Source organism: Camelus bactrianus, chromosome 7 (genome assembly GCF_048773025.1).
Source record: "Camelus bactrianus isolate YW-2024 breed Bactrian camel chromosome 7, ASM4877302v1, whole genome shotgun sequence".
NCBI lineage: Eukaryota > Metazoa > Chordata > Mammalia > Artiodactyla > Camelidae > Camelus > Camelus bactrianus.
The window spans coordinates 63,335,568-63,354,641 of NC_133545.1; the positions used below are offsets into that span (position 1 = coordinate 63,335,568).

General features: G+C 37.2%; 1 protein-coding gene across 12 annotated transcripts in view; it reads left to right on the forward strand.

The window, feature by feature from the left end:
• MTERF1 (mitochondrial transcription termination factor 1) overlaps positions 1-19,074 on the forward strand; it is a 495,795-nt gene that overhangs the window by 235,531 nt on the left and 241,190 nt on the right. For all 12 annotated transcript variants that reach the window (XR_012508240.1, XR_012508235.1, XR_012508230.1 and 9 more), the window contains one exon: positions 7,462-7,722. The gene's annotated coding sequence lies outside the window, so the exon portion shown is untranslated. The remainder of the gene's footprint in view (positions 1-7,461; positions 7,723-19,074) is intronic.

Consider the following 19,074-nt stretch of genomic DNA (forward strand, 5'->3'; position numbering starts at 1 on the left):
TATGTTGCATTTCTGAGAATAAGGAGTTGGCATCTTTTATCTCTAACTAGGTTCTGGAATTAATTTGCTCTTTTTTATTTGCATCAATATATTTGTCTTCTAATGGCATATGTTTCATCAGGGCAACCATGTGGAAAACTTAGACACAAAGCAGTGTTTGTTTCTTGCAAGAGCAGTGTGAACAGAGCATTAATGTAATTCTGATGCCAGATAAAGTACTTTGTTATAGCAGAAAGCATAATAATGAAGAAATTTATAGAGGACCTGGATTTATTGGTCTTTGTATTTCTTTTATGGTTCGGTAGTAAATTTGGCTCAACCATTTCAAATAGCTGACTATCATGTGAATTTTTCTTGTTTTTCCACACTCCCCACCACCACCCAAACTGGGTAGCTTATAGCGATTTCAGAAAGTTTTAAAGATTTTGTAAAGGATTTTGTCATGCAGACTTGGTCCAATGGGCGTGCAGTTTATATCTTGAATGATTTTTAAGTGCAGGGAGGTTATGGTCCACAATGAAGTTCATCAGCCTTTGGGATACAGGATAGATCTATCAAATAACTTTTAGCAATACTAAAGAGAAGTTGTGCTTAGAAATGAAGATTTATGTGGTGATTCAGTTCTTATGGAGACAGTATAGGAAAATAAAGATGAAGGTTGTAACAATATTTTAATAGAAAGGAGTTAGGTTAGAAAGGCTAATCCACACATATTTTAGGATCGTAGGAAAATAGCAACAGTAGAGAGGGAAGATCAGTGGATGAAAAATCAGGAGACTAGATTCTAATGCCAATTCCACTGAACCACATAGAGCAAGTGACAATGGTGGCAATAATAATGCTTAACCAAATTATTTCATATGGCAGTTGTGAGATGAGCAGTTAATATATTAAGTAATAATAAGGTTCTTTGAAAATTAGAAAGCAATCATCAGTTGTCATTTTAGAGCAAGTTTAACAAGAGATGGACAGATCTTGCCTAATCTGAAAAAAAAAAAAAAAGACAAAGGTATACCTCCAATAATACATACAATTTGGCATTCCACTAAAATGTAAGTGGTAACACGGGTTAAATTTAGATCTGTTTCTTGTGGTAGCTTGGGTTTCCATATTAAACTTCAACTTCAATGTATCCTTTTACGCAGTTTATGACATCACACCTTCAGGTCCCTGGCAAGGATGATTGAGAATTACTGATGAGAGACTCAAATTGTAAACTAAAGGAAAATCTGCATCTTCATCTATACTATCTTTGTAAACTCAGCTATAGGGAAAGGTGGGGATGTGTTAGTAAGATCTTCACTCTCAAGCTGCTTTCTGAGAACTGACTAGCTGTGTGCTGGACAGAATTAGACCCCTGGCTAACATAGACCTAAATGGAAGGATACACAAATGGAATGAGTCAAATAGAATTACTTTTTTAAGGTAATATTATTACTTTCTAAGAAGATACTTCAGTTCAAAGTCTTTATGGATCAAGATAGAATAATTATCATTATTATAATAGTATTATAATAATCTATATAATAGATTAATCAAGATGTTGCCAAGTTGAGACTCTGGTGAGTCTACTTTCTTAGGATATGATTAATTTATATTTTGCTTATTAATTTTCATTTGTTTGTGTTCAAAGAGAGTTTGTTGTCTATTAAAGATAATGTCATGAAATCATAGTTTCACTATGAACTTTCTTAAACTTCTACTTTGCTTCTGTTGACTTATCCTAAATCCCAAATAGTGGAATTCAAAGCTCTCTTCATAATTTTCTGAACCTGAGAATGTTGGAGATTTAATGCATTGTCATATTTTATTTCTCCATAACTTGATTCCATGACTTTCTTCCCTTTCAACTTAGAAAAAGAATTACTTAAGAACCAAGAGAACAGTTGTTTTGACAATATTTTAATCCAACAGGAAGCTCTGTAAATATCCAAAAAAACCTCATTCCTTAAATATTGCCAAGAGTTTTTGCAGACCCAAGATACTGAGATAGATGTAATCAGCTTTATTTCCCCATCCTTTGGCATTCAAAGCTCCCGCTGTCTAAAATAAAATGTAATAAAAATGAAAAAATTAAACATAATCTTAAAAGGCAGGAAAAGAGAAATAGTGACTCATCAGTTGGGGTTGGAAAAGCTTAGTTGTTTATCTTGCTGAAACCTCTGTAATTTTTTATTTTTCTTGAATGGTTAGGTGGGGACAGTAGTATTGAAAGAGCATTATGAGTCAAGATTCTAGATTCTATTTTTATTTCCGTGTTCTTGCATCTAGCTGAATTTCCCCATCAACCAAATATTGAGATTCTGAATGTATTGTTGGGCAAATGTTTATATAAGCTTAAGATTCTTGGATTAAAGGTACTGTAAAGGAAAAGAATATTATTGTTATTACTCTTGAGAAATAGTTTTAGTGCTGATTTTGGCAGGATCTGGCTGCCTTCATGTTGGCTAGCAAAGAAAAGTCAACACAAATTCATCAAGCACATTCTCTGTACTAAGTACTAACAGCACAAGAGCTATCAGGCTGGGAATTAAGAAAACTTCCTTTAGAAACAGATAATTGAATATAAACAGTCTTTCTCATGAAAATAATACAGATAATTTACCTACACTTCATTAAATCCCTGGTAGAATGCTAGGCACTAATAGATACTCAATAAAGGCTTGTTGATTGATTTTCCCTCCTTAACATCTGGTTAATTTTATCCTTTCTCTAACTCACTTGAAGCAAGCAGAGTAGATTACTCAGGAAGAGCTTTTATAAATAATTATAATTTCTTTGCTCCGAGACTCACATTTCCTTCCAGAGAAATTTACAGGGTATGGCCATATATCAACAAGCTACATGTTTTGAAACATTTTCACAGAGATGAGAGTGTGAGGGTGGATTATCAATGATAAAGCTGGAGTTTCTGTAACCCAGATTTTCAATTAGGATGCCTTTAGCTACAGGTTAACAGGGAAACTCTATTAAACAGGCTTAAGTAATTTATTTTTTCCCAGAGACACAGTTTCTCAGGGCTTTAGCTCTGCCTCTCTGACATCTCCCCTAGCTCTGCAATGCTTACGTGTTGGGTTCATTCCCAAGGTGGACATCAGGATGGTTGGAGCAGTTCTGAGCATCACATCCAGATATAACTCTGTCCATAGGAAGTAAAGGGGCCAAGCATTCTGTGTGAATTTTTTAGGAGCAAGATTATCTTTCTCAGAAACCCCAACTCTTTCTAGTAGACCTTTCTTCATAGATCATTGGCTAGAATCAGGTCACGTTCTTTTCCTAAACCACACACTAGCAAGGTGAATGGGATTAGCATGACTGGTAAACTAATTGGCTAGGGAAAGAATTTATACTGGGAGACTGTCACCATGAAACCTTTATCTAAAGGATATTTAGTTCCAATTCCTGTAGCAAATCCCCTAAGTACATATTCCATAATTTACCAATCTACTCTAATTTGAATATCTTAAAGTTGTTAAACATTTTTTATAACCAAGACATTAAAAGCATCTAGTATTGAGAGTTTTCTTTATAAAATCTGTGTTTTACAGATTTTACAAGAATTAATCTGAAGGACAGAACCAAAAATTTGCAAAGGATTCATAGCTTTAAATGTTTCACTATAGGCTCTGGGACTTCTCGACTAATGCCACTTCTCAAATGCCAAGAGGGGGATAGGAAGGGCAGGGGGAATTGGTCATACCCGGTTTAGCTAAGACCTTTAACCCTTCTATGCCCAAAGCATTTTAATTGGTCAAATTAAGTACACTAGAACATTGGAGAGGGACCTGGGAAACACCTAGTTTTGCTGTTTAGAGATGTGATCTCCTATGATCAAGACACTTTTCTCTGTTTGAGGTTATGCTTAGGTAGCAGGAGTGTCTGGGCTGAGATCTCTCATGCCCTTTTTAACTCTAAGAAAATATGATTTTGCTGTCCTTTAACTTCCACTATGTCCCCTTGGAAGGAGGCTGTAATAAGAGAAATTGCTTCAAAGCATGTAACCCATGAAAGAACAAATCCAACTGAACAGAAGTGGGCGTGATCATTCTGAAATAATTGAGTACATCCTCTCTGAATTAGTCCGTGACTGAAAGCTTTGTTATTTATAAGGTCCAGGAGAAATGCAGTGCCTGGATCTCAAATATCTTTATCAGTATGTATGTGGGAGAGGAACAGAGGAAAAGGGAGCGTTTTTTGTGAGACAACATAAATAAGATAATATAGAAAATCCTGCATTTTCCAACACTCTTCAGTTTATTAAGCCTTGCTATTTGGTCATTTGATCTTCACCACAACCTGGTGATGCAGAAAGAAAATATGTTACGGACTCCTTAAACAGATGAAAAGTATGAGACTCAGAGAGCCCAGAAATGGAAAGTGATACTGGCAGAGCCAGCAACAGAGTTGAATCTTTTCAATAGAGAAGTGTCTTTAGGGGCATCTACCTGTATTTTAAACCATTGAGACGCTCATCTTTGTAAGACGCTTTTAAATTCTAGAAACTTAGATAACCAGCTTCTAATAAAGTTTTTATTGGTTGGGATTCTAATATATTCATCCAATAAATACTTATTGAGTCCCTACCATGTGCCACGCATGCTTAATTATGTGTCCCTGTTGAATTGTGTTTATTCATATCTCCTAGATCTTCCCTCCCATTTGAAAAGCCTTCTGGATGGCCAAGATATTTTGATCTTGGGTTAAAATCTCTTCTCTGGATTTAGAGTTAAATGATTATTCTAACCTTTCTATTTTACGCCTTTAAAACAGGAAACAGAATGACTGAAGAATTGAGAGCAAGCCATTTGCCCCACTCCACACTTAATGCCTTCTTGGCAGGATACCTAGTGGGGCTTTTCACAAAACTACCTGCATAGTCAGAGACAGAAACAGTTTATGTTACTCCAGGGTCTTTCAAGTTGCCACACCTATTTAGCTATAAAATTTCTGGGGCAGGTGAACGCTGCTTTTTAAAGTTACCTTAAATACCACTATTTCTAATCTTTTAATGTATTATCAGTTTGGCTAAGCAAATTCACCAATTTGTTCCATTATTATGAATCCATGCTCATGCCAGGCACTTAAATAGAAAAGAAACTTTCAGAATGGTGATTTAACCCCTCTTGGTCCAAGAAAAAAAATACCCTGGTGGAGACTGGAAACAAGTCCTGGCAAGTAACAGTAAAACCAGTGTTTTTTCCATAGACCATGATGATACTTGTAATTACTGTCACCTAAATCAAAATGATTAAAGTAAAATCATGTCCTTCCAGATGCTCAGCATACACTTCCTCCCAGTAAATTAAAGTCACCATTAAGCATCTGAAATGCCTATAATTTGAACCACAGCTGCACAAAAAGTCACTCAATTGTGAATTTGTTAGACCATATGTTATGGTACAAGTGTGGGTTTTCTTTCCTAAGACCCTTATTGCCCCCACTGGGATAATTTTTTAAAGAATGACATTGACTTGTGCTCATAGCTACTCCATGACTAAGAGGTAGCAGGTTAAATAATAATAATAAAAAACTACTTTGGCAAATAACAGCTTTTAAAAATAGAATTGGTCCTGTGTTTCAGGTTTGAACTGTAGAGAGAGTCTACTGTTTATCATAGCCAGCTGTCTCCTCCCCACCACCCCAACACGCACACATATACCCACCCCAGCACCCACACAACACACACACACACCATATAAATAGCACCAACATGTGGAGAGTTTATCATAAATGATCTTAGAATAATTCTAAAATCACTATTGAAACAACAGTTTCTACTTCTCCCCAAAAATGGAGCTATTTGCTAGGTAAACCAATTTGTTTAACTATGACCTGGTTTCCCTCAAGTGTCCAAACCTCTCTTTCAATGGAAAAATGGACCAATGGTGGTCAAACAACCAAAGAAATAAGGGAGACAGGGCATCTGGATAATCTGGATAATGACTCTTTGAATTACCAAATTGGATTGCACTTTTAACTGGCTTCAAAACGTTAAAAAAAAACTCATGAGTCTTCATGGTGATTCACTGAGAACTAGCAAAGAACATTCTTCTATAGATGCTTCAATCATTTTAGAACCCTAGAAATTAAATTGCTTCTTGGATAGGCAATCAAGAAATAAACAGCAACTTCCTAACCAGTTAGATCTGCTATGTAAAAATGGAAATTTGAACTGGTACAAATTCAAAACGAATTCAAAATTTAAAAAATTCAAGTATATTCTGATTATTTTTTCTTAGGAGGTGGTTTCTATATGTCAGATATATATATTTTATATCCATTTAGTCTGGGATTATGGTGAAGAAATCTGGGACTGACTGTTGAATATTTATCCTTCATGGAAGATGACTTCCCATCTAATATTTTGGCAAAATCTACGCCACTTACTGTATATTTCTAGGCAACTCTTCCAACATGTTCAAAATTTCTAAACTGTAGTCCAATAATCAATGATACTGTTTTTATAGATCAGAGACCAATTTTCATGGAGACAAAAACTGCAGTCTATAACAACAATACATGTTAGAGTCAGTTAAGAAGTTTCTGAAAATAATGCCAGTGCTTGAGTGCAACACCAGGGACAATTAAAATGACAACTTTTGGGCATGTAATCTGAACATCATTACTTTCTAAAAGTTTCCCAAGTAATTCTACTATGTAGCTAGGGTTGAGAACCTCTGATTCAGTCTACTCCATTACTTTATAGAAATGAATATGGGAGTTCAGAGAAGTTAAGTGTTTTGTTCCAGATAGCAGATAACCTAGTTGATATCAGAGTTAGGATTAACAACTATGTCTGTCTGCCTATGTGCAGCCCAATTTTTACATTGTATACAATGTCACCTAGCATGTTTAACTTTATTATCAACTCTTTAAAATGTCACTTACATACAATAAGTAATCTAATTTCTATTGCTGCAGATTAGTTTCACTTATACCATATCTATCTATAAATGAGGGGAAAAAATCAAACACAGGATGTACTGTTTTGTCCAACTTCTTTTGCTCAGCTGAATATTTTTGAGATTCATCCCTGTTGTTGCTTGTGTCAGTAGTTCTTCCTTTTTATTGTTAAGTAACATTCCATTGTATGAGTATACCAAAATGTATAAATACCCATTTATTTGTTGATGGATATTTAAGTCATATTCAGTTTAGGATTATTATGAATAAAATTGCTATGAACATTCATGTTAAAGTCTTTCTGTGGACATTTTTTTTTTCTGGGTAAATGCCTTAGACTAGATTTGTTGAGCCGTATGGTAAGTTTCTATTTAACTGTATAACAAATCGTCACACAGTTTTCTAAAGTGGTTGTACCAGTTTACATTCCCACCAGAATCTGTGAGACTTCGAATTGCTGCACGTTCTCATCAACACTTGGTAAGAGGTTTCTATTGCTACCATAATAAATTGCCACAAATTTAGAGGCTAACACAATGCAACTTTATTCTCTTCTAGTTCTATAAGCCAGACTTTGGACATGGATCTCACTGGATTAAAACTGAATCGTTGGCAGGCCTGTGTTCCTTTCTGAAGGCTCTGAGGGAGAATCTATTTCCCACTCATTTGGGTTGTTGGCAGATACAGCTACTTGAAGTTGTAGGATCAAGATTCTCATTTTCTTGCTGGTGGTAAACTGAGGACTGCTCTGTTTCTGGAGGCCACTACACTCCTTGGCTTGTAACCATCTTCCACTATCTTCAAAACCAGCAACCAGCGGTGAGTAGAGTCCTTTTCTCATCACATCTCTCTGCCTCACTGACCTACTCTTGTGCCTCCCTCTTCCACTTTCAAGAGTTTATATGATTAGACTGAGTCCATTCAGATAATCCAGGATAATCTCCCTATTTCAGTTATCTACCTTAATTCCTCTTGCCATGTAATGTAACATATGCACCGGTCTCAGAGACTAGGATTTGGACATCTTTGTGGGGCTGCATTCTGCCTGCCACAGTCCCTACCCTAGATATTTATGCTATTATTGTCATATTTTTTTTTACTTTCATATCTGTTATAAACTCCACTTGACAATGTTACTAATTTTTCTTTAAAATCAGTTGTCTTTCACAAAAGGCTACAAATTGTATGATTTAATTTATAGAAGATGTTTAGAACAGGCAAAATCATAGACAGAGAAGATAGTTCAGTGCTTTCCAGGGGCTGGGTGGGTGAGTGGAGGATGGGAGTAACTGCTAATGGTGTAGTGTTTCATTTAAAGGTGATGAAATGTTCCGGGATTAGATAGTGGTCATGGTTGCACAACCTTGTGGGTATATTTAAATCTGGTGTACTGTACTTTTGGAAAGGGTGAACTTTATGGTATGTGAATTATATCTCACTTGAAAAAATAGAGGGAAAAAGTCACTTGTCTTTGAAGGAAATTACATGAGGGGGAAAAAAAGCAGCTTTTTCACCAGTTACAGATTGAATAAGCTCTCTCCATGAGGAATCAACACAGTCGCCCTGTTTGTGGCACTCTGCCAGATCCTATACTGGAGGCTATAGTGAGCAGTCCTGAAAACGGAGTGAAAATGCCTGGTTGGACATTAGACTATAGATACAAACCCAGTTCCAAAAGAGTAATGAAGTTAATGTTTGAAGATAACTTTATTGTCTATGTTTATTTTAGGGTTCTTTAAGGTATATATATCTATAGATATATAGATATATGTATTTGCTAAAAAATATGTGTATTTGCATGTAATGGACACTAATCTCTAACATATAGACTAATGTATTTTACATGTATTATCACTTATTTTTCTTTCCCTATTTCCCTGACTAGACCACCACTGCAGTGTTTAAGAAAAATTGTAATAGTGTACATCCTTATCTTTTGTTTGACCTCAGGGGGAAAGCCTTCACTATCTCACCATTAAGTATAATGCTAGTTATAGGGGGTTTTTTGTTTGTTTGTTTTTAGTCTGTCAGAATAAGAAAGCATCTTTCTATTCATGGCTTACTCCTCTCTAGTTTTTAATTATCTTAATAACTTATTGATTATCATGTAGAAACAATTTCTTGGTATCTCATATACAGAATCAAATTTAATCACTCAATTAATAGCAACTAACTTGTATGAGGTTGGTACTATTGTAGGTACTAGGACACAAAGAAAAATAAGACACAGTCCTTGTCCTGTAGTCAAAATGCTGTGGGGTTATTGAGAAGAAAGAAGGTAACTTTAGTTGAGAGGAAGCAAGGAAGGATTCAGAGAAACTATTTGAGCCAAATTTTGCAGGCAGACAAGGTGAGCAAAGGATACTCTGGGTAAAAGTCGCAGCTTGGAGATGTGATAGAACATGGCATACACGTTGGTGGGACATGAGGCCAGAAGGAGAGGTCAGTGTAAACTATCAAGTAAGTTATGAAACTTGCTAACAGGTTTATACTGGATCCTGTGGACAAAGAGGGGGCATCAAATTGTCTTAGAAAGATCATTCTACTGACAGTGTGAATGGTGAAATAAGCATGAAGGAGGTTAGAGTTAAGAAACTACATAGGAAGCTAGTGATGAGAATCTGAAATAGAGGCAATTCTCTCAAGAGAAAAAGATAATATATAGTGAGCTTTAGGAAGTAGAAACAACTGAACAGATTGTCCAACTGGATATAGAGAGTGAGGGACAGGAGGAACCAGTGTTTCTTTCCTGGTTACCTGGATAACTGTGGGCAGTTTGTAAGGGTGAAGATGCTGGATTCAGTTCTGCATACGCTGAGTCTGAGAAAGGTCGTTAAGTGGGATGTCTGAAAAAAATGCTGAAAATCTTGGCCTCATGCTCCTGATTATGATTTAGGATCAGTTCTGTTGAAGTCTCTGATCCAGAAGATGGATTACTAAAATAAATCTAGGATTGGTGCTAACAATTTGAGGGATTTATACAAAGCTGTAGCTCCAGAAGGGCTGCCAGGCTCCATGCTTTCCCCCATTCAGCAGTCAGGGTCTTTAACCTACAGGTGGCATGGCCATCTGATAGTTCCAGACCCTTTAATCACTCTTTTCTGGGCTTTTGTCCTGAATTATTTTGACCTCTTACCCAGCTATCCTGATCTATGCCTAATTTTAACCCAAATACAGAAGAATTCCTTTGACATCTGATTCTGCTATCAATACAACCAAATAAAAACCCAAATACAATTCTAGGAGACTTAGAAGAATTATGCAGATAACTTCTGAAGGTGATCTTGAATGAATGCCATGGAGCTTAAAGAGTGTATCATGCAGCAAAATAACTTAAAATTTCTGTTTATCCATCTATCACTTCAAGGCCTCTACGTCAGCACATGAGCTGCCTCTCTCCCCACCTCATACTTTTTCAATACCCGCTTCTGCAGCCCACTCCTTGCTATTCTAGTCAGTATTTCTACATGGATAATATATGTGTACACACACACACACACACACACACACACACACCATGCATTATTGCTGACCTCAAAATTTTATCCTAAAGAAAGAATGAAAGGAAATACGCATGTATTAGGTATGTGTGTACTTAGTTGAAATGTAATAACTAAATACAGATTAGACACCTAGTTAATGATAGCTGGAGAAAGTAGGAATCTTTATGGAAACAAGAAGACTTGCCAGGATTTGGGCTTAAAGGATGAAGGAATTCTACTGGGAGTGGGCAGTGAAGATGGGTGGGCAGGAGGAAGAAGGTCATGCCAAACAGCATAGCTGTGATGCTGGGCTTTGTTGACAGAAAAGTTCTCTAAGCACATCAAGGAAGAACTCTTAACATATAACCCTGGGCTGACAGAGCCCCATCTTTTTCTATCTCATTATGGGTTGTGGGAGGAAATCTGGAAATTCCTTTTTGCTTGGTGAATAGTGTTAGCCACAGCTGGAAATTCCTTCTTGCTTGGTGAGTAGTCAGCCACAGCTGGCTCATGGTCCCTCCATAGTGAACAATGGTGTGTGGGAATATGGGTGTTCGGTGGAGCAGCTGGAGGAACCCTACAAGGTGATTGGGAAATCATGATCCTTCCTGTCTCAAGCACTCCTCATCCAACTAGTCTTCCCCAGACCAAACTCAAATGCCAGAATTCCAAGGAGGTACCCAGATTTCTTTAGAAAAGGTCAGAAGGTCTCTCTGAGCAGTATCACTTGGGAACACCAGATTTTCTGTTTCCCTCCTACCACAAAAGGCTGCGGAGGGTGCTTACAGACTCAGATCTTCAGGATGAAGCTGTCCTCCACATGGATTAGCCCTCTTCTCTCACCCACTTTCACTCTCCCCAGTTTCCTCTCCTGTCATCTTATAACTCCTTCTTCCAGATCTCCAGTCTGGTGGCCACACCTACCCTTCAGGAATCTCTGTTGCTCCTCACTGGAGTTTCCCCCCTTATTCTTTCCGGCGTTTTGAACTGAAGTGTCTCAGGCTTTGCAGACTCCAAAGGGAAGAAGTGTGCTCTGAATTTATGTGTTGAACAGATAGAAAGTACCTTGATTCAGTTTCCTTACCAGCAAGAATTGTGACTGATTTCTTCTGGCCCTAAGAAGCAAGCACATTCATCAAAGCAAGCATTCATTTCCACTCTCCACAGCCCCCCTGCCAAAGATCTCACAGTCTAGTCTCACATGAAGAAAGTATATTTCATGGGAAACCATGATGCTGACATCATACTGAGGAGCATTTGGCCCCATCCATTTTGAGAGTCACCACTTGAGTGTGAATGACTTCATTTATTGTGAATGGTTACAACTGCAACAGGTGGCTCTTACTCCAGTTAGATTCTTCGCTCATGAAGGAAGCAGACCAGCATGCATATGTTAGGTCTCAGTTCATTTTGCAATACTGGATGCCATTTGTTGATATATAATTTACTTTGCACACGTAATCCTTTGTAATTCTCACAGTGACCTAGCACATTTCATATTATTAAACATTTCACGAAGAAACTGAAGCTCAAAGAATTAGAAAATTGTCCAAGATCTCATAGATGGTGAACAATGGAGCTGATATTTGAGCCCAAATCTATCTGCCCCTGATCTTCTCCCTGTTTTGTGGTGCTTGTGCCACCTTAGCATGAGGTGAGCAGAGATGAAATCTAAAGAAATATCACAGGATTCTGGACTTTTTAACCAGATGCTTATATGCTTGTTAACTTGTTAGGGAGAAAACTAAAGCAGAATTCTTTACTCTTTCTCCCTCCCTCCATCCCCCCATGCCCTCCTTCCTTCCTTCCTTCTTTCCTTCCTTCCTCTCTTCCTTCTTTTCATTATGAAACCCCAAAAGTAATCACACAAGAATCAGAAATAATAGAGTGTAAAACTGCCTCAAACCAATGTCTGAGTAAAAAGCTATGAAAATATTCTATTGTTTTATGATCCCATTTAGAGTGAACATTATATTTATAGCTTTTTCCCTGAATACACATTAAGGTAACATTGAACTTTTGGTAAAAATTATGCCATACATTTGTGCTGACAGCTTGTTTCCTGAATGCAAATCTTTATCTTCTATTTTCAGCTTTCAATATTTTCTCCAAAGAAGTGAGTTAGGACATTAAAAAGTCCAGAAAGAAACGTGAAACAGATGGGACTAGATTTTTGTGGGGATTGACAGCCATATTGAATTTAATGGAAGCCGAGCTAGAAGGAGACCTAATTGGAAAAGCCATGAATCATACATAGAGAGGGTGCTAGTTTGGGATGGAATCTCAAGAATATAAACACCTGGCTTACAATTGTAGGTTGTCCTTGAAGTTGGGTGTTCTTTTTTTTTCTTTTGGCTCTGAGTTACACCAAAACCCATGCTCTTTATTTTTAGCTATTATCATTGAAATAATTTCAAACTTACAGAAAAGATACATGAATAATAAGGAACTCCCCTATACTCTTCACCCAAGTTTGAAGTTGGGTGTTCTTTAAGATGAAGTAAGAGAGGTCATAGGCTCTTACTATGATATACGGCACATATTTTCGGTCATTGAACAGTGCTGATATTTTTTGAGTTTAGTGTGTATTCCTTTTACTTCCCATCCTTGGCAAGTGAAGAGCCCAGGGCTCTGACCTAGGATGAGGTCCCAAGACCCATGGCTAAGGCACTGGTTATGGCTGTGGTCTTGCAACAAAGGAGAAGTAAATTTGGAGGGCTGGGCGGGACTGATCTCAGGGAGCTAGAGCCCACTAAAGTTTGAAGGATTAGCAAGAGGCTTGGCCAGAGTTGAAGTTGCTGGTTTAGGAGGCTGAACTTGGAAGCAATGCTTGGCAGACAGAGGGACTCTTTTCTGTAGTGTCTGCTGATAGTCAAGAAGAAAGGTATGGGCGGGCAGCAGGGGGTGGGGGGTGTCTGCAATTAGCGCAGGATGACACCACCAGCAGCATATAACATATGCTTAGACATATAGCCAGTGAAGCCTTTTCTTTTCTGTTTATTCAGTCCCTCCCTCTCAACTGGACTATTCCCATCAATATTTAAATATTAAATATCCTCTGGTCTCTCCTATTTAATAATAAGAAAATAAGCCCCATTTAAGCTGCTTTCCTTTTCATCAACTAGCCCTCCCTTTTCTCTTCACAAGGAAATTTGTCAAAACTGTTTATCCACTTTTTCTATTTCCTCACATCCTATTAATGCCTCTAAAGACACATTTCATTTTGGTCTTTGTTCTGTCACTCTCACAAAGAGCCATCTAATAAAATGGCTCTTTCTAGACTTATCTATGACCATCACATTGCTAAATCCAACAATTTCCAGTTCTCATCTTATTTGATACTCAGCAGCATTAACCCTCCCTCCTCCATCATTGATCACTCCTCTATCTTGAAACACCCTCTTTCACTGGCTTCCTCTCTCCCTCTTCCGCACTCTTCATGTTTGCCTTCCACCTTTCTGGCTGTTCTTATTCAGCTTCTTTGCTAGTTCTCCTCCTCCATCCACTGAATGTTGGAGAGCTTTTTAGGGCTCAGTTTCAGGCCCTCTATTTTTAATTTATACTCTTTTGCCAGACCATCTCATCCAGTCCCACAACCTGAATTAGCCGTGCTGATGACAGACCTCTCCTTTGAGCCCTAGACTGAAATCTAAGTGCTTATGCAACATCTTCTCTTGGATATAAGGACCTCAAACTCAATATGTGTAAGCCTGAATTCATTATCTTTTTTTTCACATACGCTTTTCTCCAGTGTGATCTCTCTCACTGAATGGCATGACCATTCATCCAGTTGCTGAGAAGCCATGTAAAAGTCATCCCTGATCCTTCCTCTTTCCTTGTGTCACATATCTGATTCATTAACAAGATAATAGAGATTTGTATGTCTTAAATGTATCCTAAATCTTTTCATTTCCATTCTCCTTTATCTACACAGTCAACATCCCAATCCCAGTCCAGACTACCATGATTTCTCACTATGGATCGCTGCAGTAGCATCCCAACCTCACTTTTACTAATTCCTCTTCATCCAGTCTATGTGTCTTGTCAAAAAATAACTGACCACATTCCTACCTTCCTACCTCATGTGTGGTTAAAGCTGTTTCAAAGTTCCTTCCTTCACTTCTGGGTTAAAGAGCACTATCCTGAACCTACTCCCTAATGCCATGTGCAGTCTGACCGTTACCTACCTTACTCCTCTTCTATCTCCACTCCTCCCTCTGTACTTTATTGTTCAGCACATGGCATCTTTGTGTTTCTTGATCCCTCCATATTCTCTCTTCCTTGAGGTTTTGGCACACATTTTCCCCTTTTCCTGGAACATCCTCCAGTCACCCTCACTTGTCCACAGCAGACTCTTGGAGAAGACCTGTATGCCCTTGCAATTCATACTTTGAAGAACTAAAATGCTGACCCACTCCCTGAGCTAAGCCTGTTGTGTGCTGAACGAACACCAGTTAAACACACATGCCTTGAGTAACACTCATGCCATTTTCATTCCTCAGGTATGTGACCAAACCAAGCTTAAAAATAAATTAAAGCAATGAATATATGCATGTTCATATATAACTGAAAAATTGTGCTCTACACTGGAATTTGACACAACGTTGTAAAATGACTATAACTGAATAAAAAATGTAAAAAAAATTAATTAAAGCAACATAAAACAATAAAACTTCCCAGGATTTTATTAATTTCTCCATATTTAACAGATTATTACAAATTAACCAAGATTTAAACTGTCATTTTAAACTAAGTAACTGGTAAGTTTCAAACAAGAACTTGTTGCACCGATATTTGAAACAATTCTGTATTTTATAGCAACATTTGCAATGAACATGATTATTATTGCTTTTCCTTAGCATACACTTTAAAATGATACTGATAAGAAGTAGGTAAAACAAAACTCTCAGCCTCTGGCCATCTTGATATCGCAAAAGTTGAAATAATAGATCTTGGTCCTAACAAAAGGCTTGAAGCAGGCAAGAAGAGCAAGTTAATGAGATCCTGTAATCTGATCTCGAGCAGTAGTGGACAGCTGTTCTCAGAGCCCTAATGAACCCTACACTTTTACAGATCACGGGCAGGCAGAATCCGACCCTGGTGAGTGAAGGCAAGTCCTGACATTGTGGAAATGGCTTTGCTGGTGTAAATAACAGGGATCTGTTATCATGAGATTACCTGTCTGTAAAATGCCTATTTATCTTCATTATGTTGCTTTTGTGGGGAGGGAGGAGGCGGTAAGTGTTAGTGTGTAAGAGGATGAAGTTAGGAGAGAATAAAGGCATCTCTGACCTAAGGTGAAACCTGCTTTAACTCAGTGGGTTTGTTCGACAACTGGATGGAGTCTGTGATGCTGATTACCAGTGCTGAACTCCCTTTAGTACTATAAGCAAGTGTCTAGCAAAATAATGCAAGGATGAATTCATCCCTGGGGTTCCAACTTCATACTTTGTGCAAGAGAATAAGATAGTAGTTTTCACCTGGTAGTTTCAATCTGATCATTTTTTTTCATTCATCCATTTATATATTCATCCATTCACCAAATAGTTGAGTGACTACATGCCTGGCACTATGCTAGGCACAGGTTGTTGTGTGGTGAGTAAAATAGACACTGTGGTACCCTGATGGACATTTGAGTCAGTGAGGCACAGAAATGACAAAACAAACAGTCAAATAAACATGAGATTTAAAATGTGATAAATGCTACAAAGTGGAAAAAAAGGGTTCCATGGGGGAGAATAACAGGAAAAACCTGCTTCAGAGAGAGAATGAGAGGTAGCTCTTAAACTGACACGTGAAGGATAAAATCCAGCCAGCCATGCAAAAGGAGATGCAATGGGGAGAGCTGATCAATTTCATTTATTTTGATTTTATTATGAAATTTAAATATGAGATGCAAGACAATTGTGAAATACTCTTTTAATCAAAATTAAACAATTCCAAAATATATAAATAAAAAAGTGACTTCTTTTTACATGTCTCTCTACAAAAATTCCATTCTCTGGCAGGAAGCATCATTAACAGGTTTGGTGTGTTTTACCTGATTATTTCCCATCTATAAAAGAATACAAACAGTAAGGTTCTTCCTTTGGAAGGAATGAGCAAACAGACCCTAAAGTAACAAAAGCGACATATTACTAACATCAGAATGCCTTTCCACTATCTTAGTATGCTTCCAATCACATGATAATTTGCATCTGTGAATAATCAGGAGTCATAAAATTTTGTGCCGTCTGCATTCCGATAATCACATTTCCAGATCTTTCAGAAACTTACTTGAAGTAAAGTTTATAACTGTTTCTTTCTGACAATTACTAGAGCTAGTAGAAATTGTTTTATTGCTTGTTTTGGCAGCTCAAATCTCAGTTTTGGGTCATTCAAGTTGCCTTTGCTTTTGCTCACATTTTATTGATTTTGCAATAGTGGTGAACACAGGAATAAAAAAGCCCCCAAAGTGGACATACAAGGCATATCACATTACTAAATGATAACAAACAGATGACATTCAGAATGTATAATCGATAGCACTCAGTATTTCACTAGATCAAAAATATACTTTGAAACAGCCTGGATTCATTAAAAAAGTATAGTTTTTTTTTATATGAAAAGAGTCAATTACAGACTCATGATATATCCCATGAGGAGAAATAAGTCCAAATTTCTAAAATAGAGACTGCTGAGCTAGCTCAGCTTCATGTGAAATTCAGAGTATCTCAGGACCATGAGTTATTTATTTCCTAACACTGAGCACTGCACGCAGTGAGTCTGAGTCAGAAGGCGTCTGGGCCTCGGGGGAGGCCAAACCACAGGGAAATGAAAGTCATGGTCCAGAGACAGATGTCCTTGGCCCCCCAAGAAAAAGTACCCAAAATGTTTGACTTATTCGTTAACTATTTAAAGAATTGTGAAATATAACACATATATGGAAAAGTGATAAAATCTGAAGATGTGTTTAATAAGTGTCCCCTGTGTGACCACGAACCTGGTCAAGAGACCAACCACTGCCAATACCCCAGAAGCTCCCATGTGTTCCCTCCAACCCCTAATCATCTTCCTTCCTTCAAAGGTTAGCACTTTCCTGACTTTTCTGATTATCACCCCTTCGCTTTTCTTAATACTTTTGCCATCTGATTATGTATCTCTAAACACTAGAGTGTAATAATGCCTGTTTTTGAATTTTATATGAATAGATTCATAGTGTACGTGTTCTTTTGTGTCTGGCTTCTATCACTTGATATGATACAGTTAGGTGTGGCTGAGATTCATTTTTTTTCATTGCTGTATGATTTTTCATTATATGCTATACTGCAATTCATCTATCCCTCTGCTGTTGATAGGAATATAGGTAGTTTCTATGTTTTGGAGATAATGTTGCTATGGATATTCTTGTGTATGTTTGTGTGCTGGTCCACCTGTGCGAAAGAGTATATACTTAGGGATGGGTCACAGGTTATGCATATATTTAATGTAACTAGGTAATGTCAAAGTAATTGTATCAATTTACAGTCCCACAGGGAGTGTGTGAGAGTTGTCATTGCTTCATATCATCACCTATGTTTGTTACTATCAGACTTTCCATTTTTGCCAGTTTGGTGGGAGTATAGTGTTACAAGATTAACTTCTATTATCTTTCTTAGGAATCATTTATAATAATAGTTAAGTCTAATTTATATAAGTAAAAAAATAGAAAAATAAAATAGAGAAAAAATATAGGTGTTTTATTGATACAAAAGTGAACATTAGATTAAATAAGGCAATGTGGCAATCAGCGTATTTCTCTTTCAATTAAACCCATTATTATAACCATATAACTTGGTGATTTAAAGCAAGAATAAAAATAGTATGCTTGATGTCTTATAATTTGTGTGTATCTTAGTAAATATAGTTAAACTGATGATAAAATAGATAAATGAATGGTCCACTAAGACATGTTAAATGCAGTCTCCTCACCTATGCGGATTTCTTAACTCTTTGTTGTTTTCCATTGATCTGTTTATTACCATGATAATTCCGCACTGTTTTAACCACTAGAGTTTTATGACTGTCTTGGTATCTAGAAGGCCATAACATTTGTCTTAGTTTCTGCTAAAACTAGAGCCATTTTCCCTTTCTGGACAACACTGTACTTTGCTTCTTTTTAAAAACATTAATAATGAGGTAGAAATTATACAACATTAAGACCCCGACACTGATCAGAGAATTTCATTTCTTTTTCTATCTTATCCAGTAGAATGTCAGGTAATACTTATATTTTACCAGTTCTGCCTCCAACTTTCTGATGAATGTGAGATTCTTCTTTAGTCTAACTCAGACTGACTATGATCTCCAGAGCTGGCTTGGTCTCCCATGATGGTGTGGACCACAGAGGGTGGTTCACATGTGCAGCCAAGTTTCTGCAGGCATGACTGAGCTGTTGAAGTACGGGGCTTTTCTTAGCTATGAACGTTGTATATATGTTTGCGTATTTGCTCAGAGATTCTCATTTCCAGATATGTCTTGAGAATTTCTTATAGGTATGCTCTTATGTGTTTAGTACTTTTTATGATATTTTAAGTGAAATCTTTTCTTCTATTACATATTTATTATTTCTACTGTATAGGAAAATTTTTGATTTTTATTGCATTCATCTTTTAGGAGGGAGTTCATTGAAGAAAAACATACTGCCAAAGACTGAATGTTTGTGTTCTCC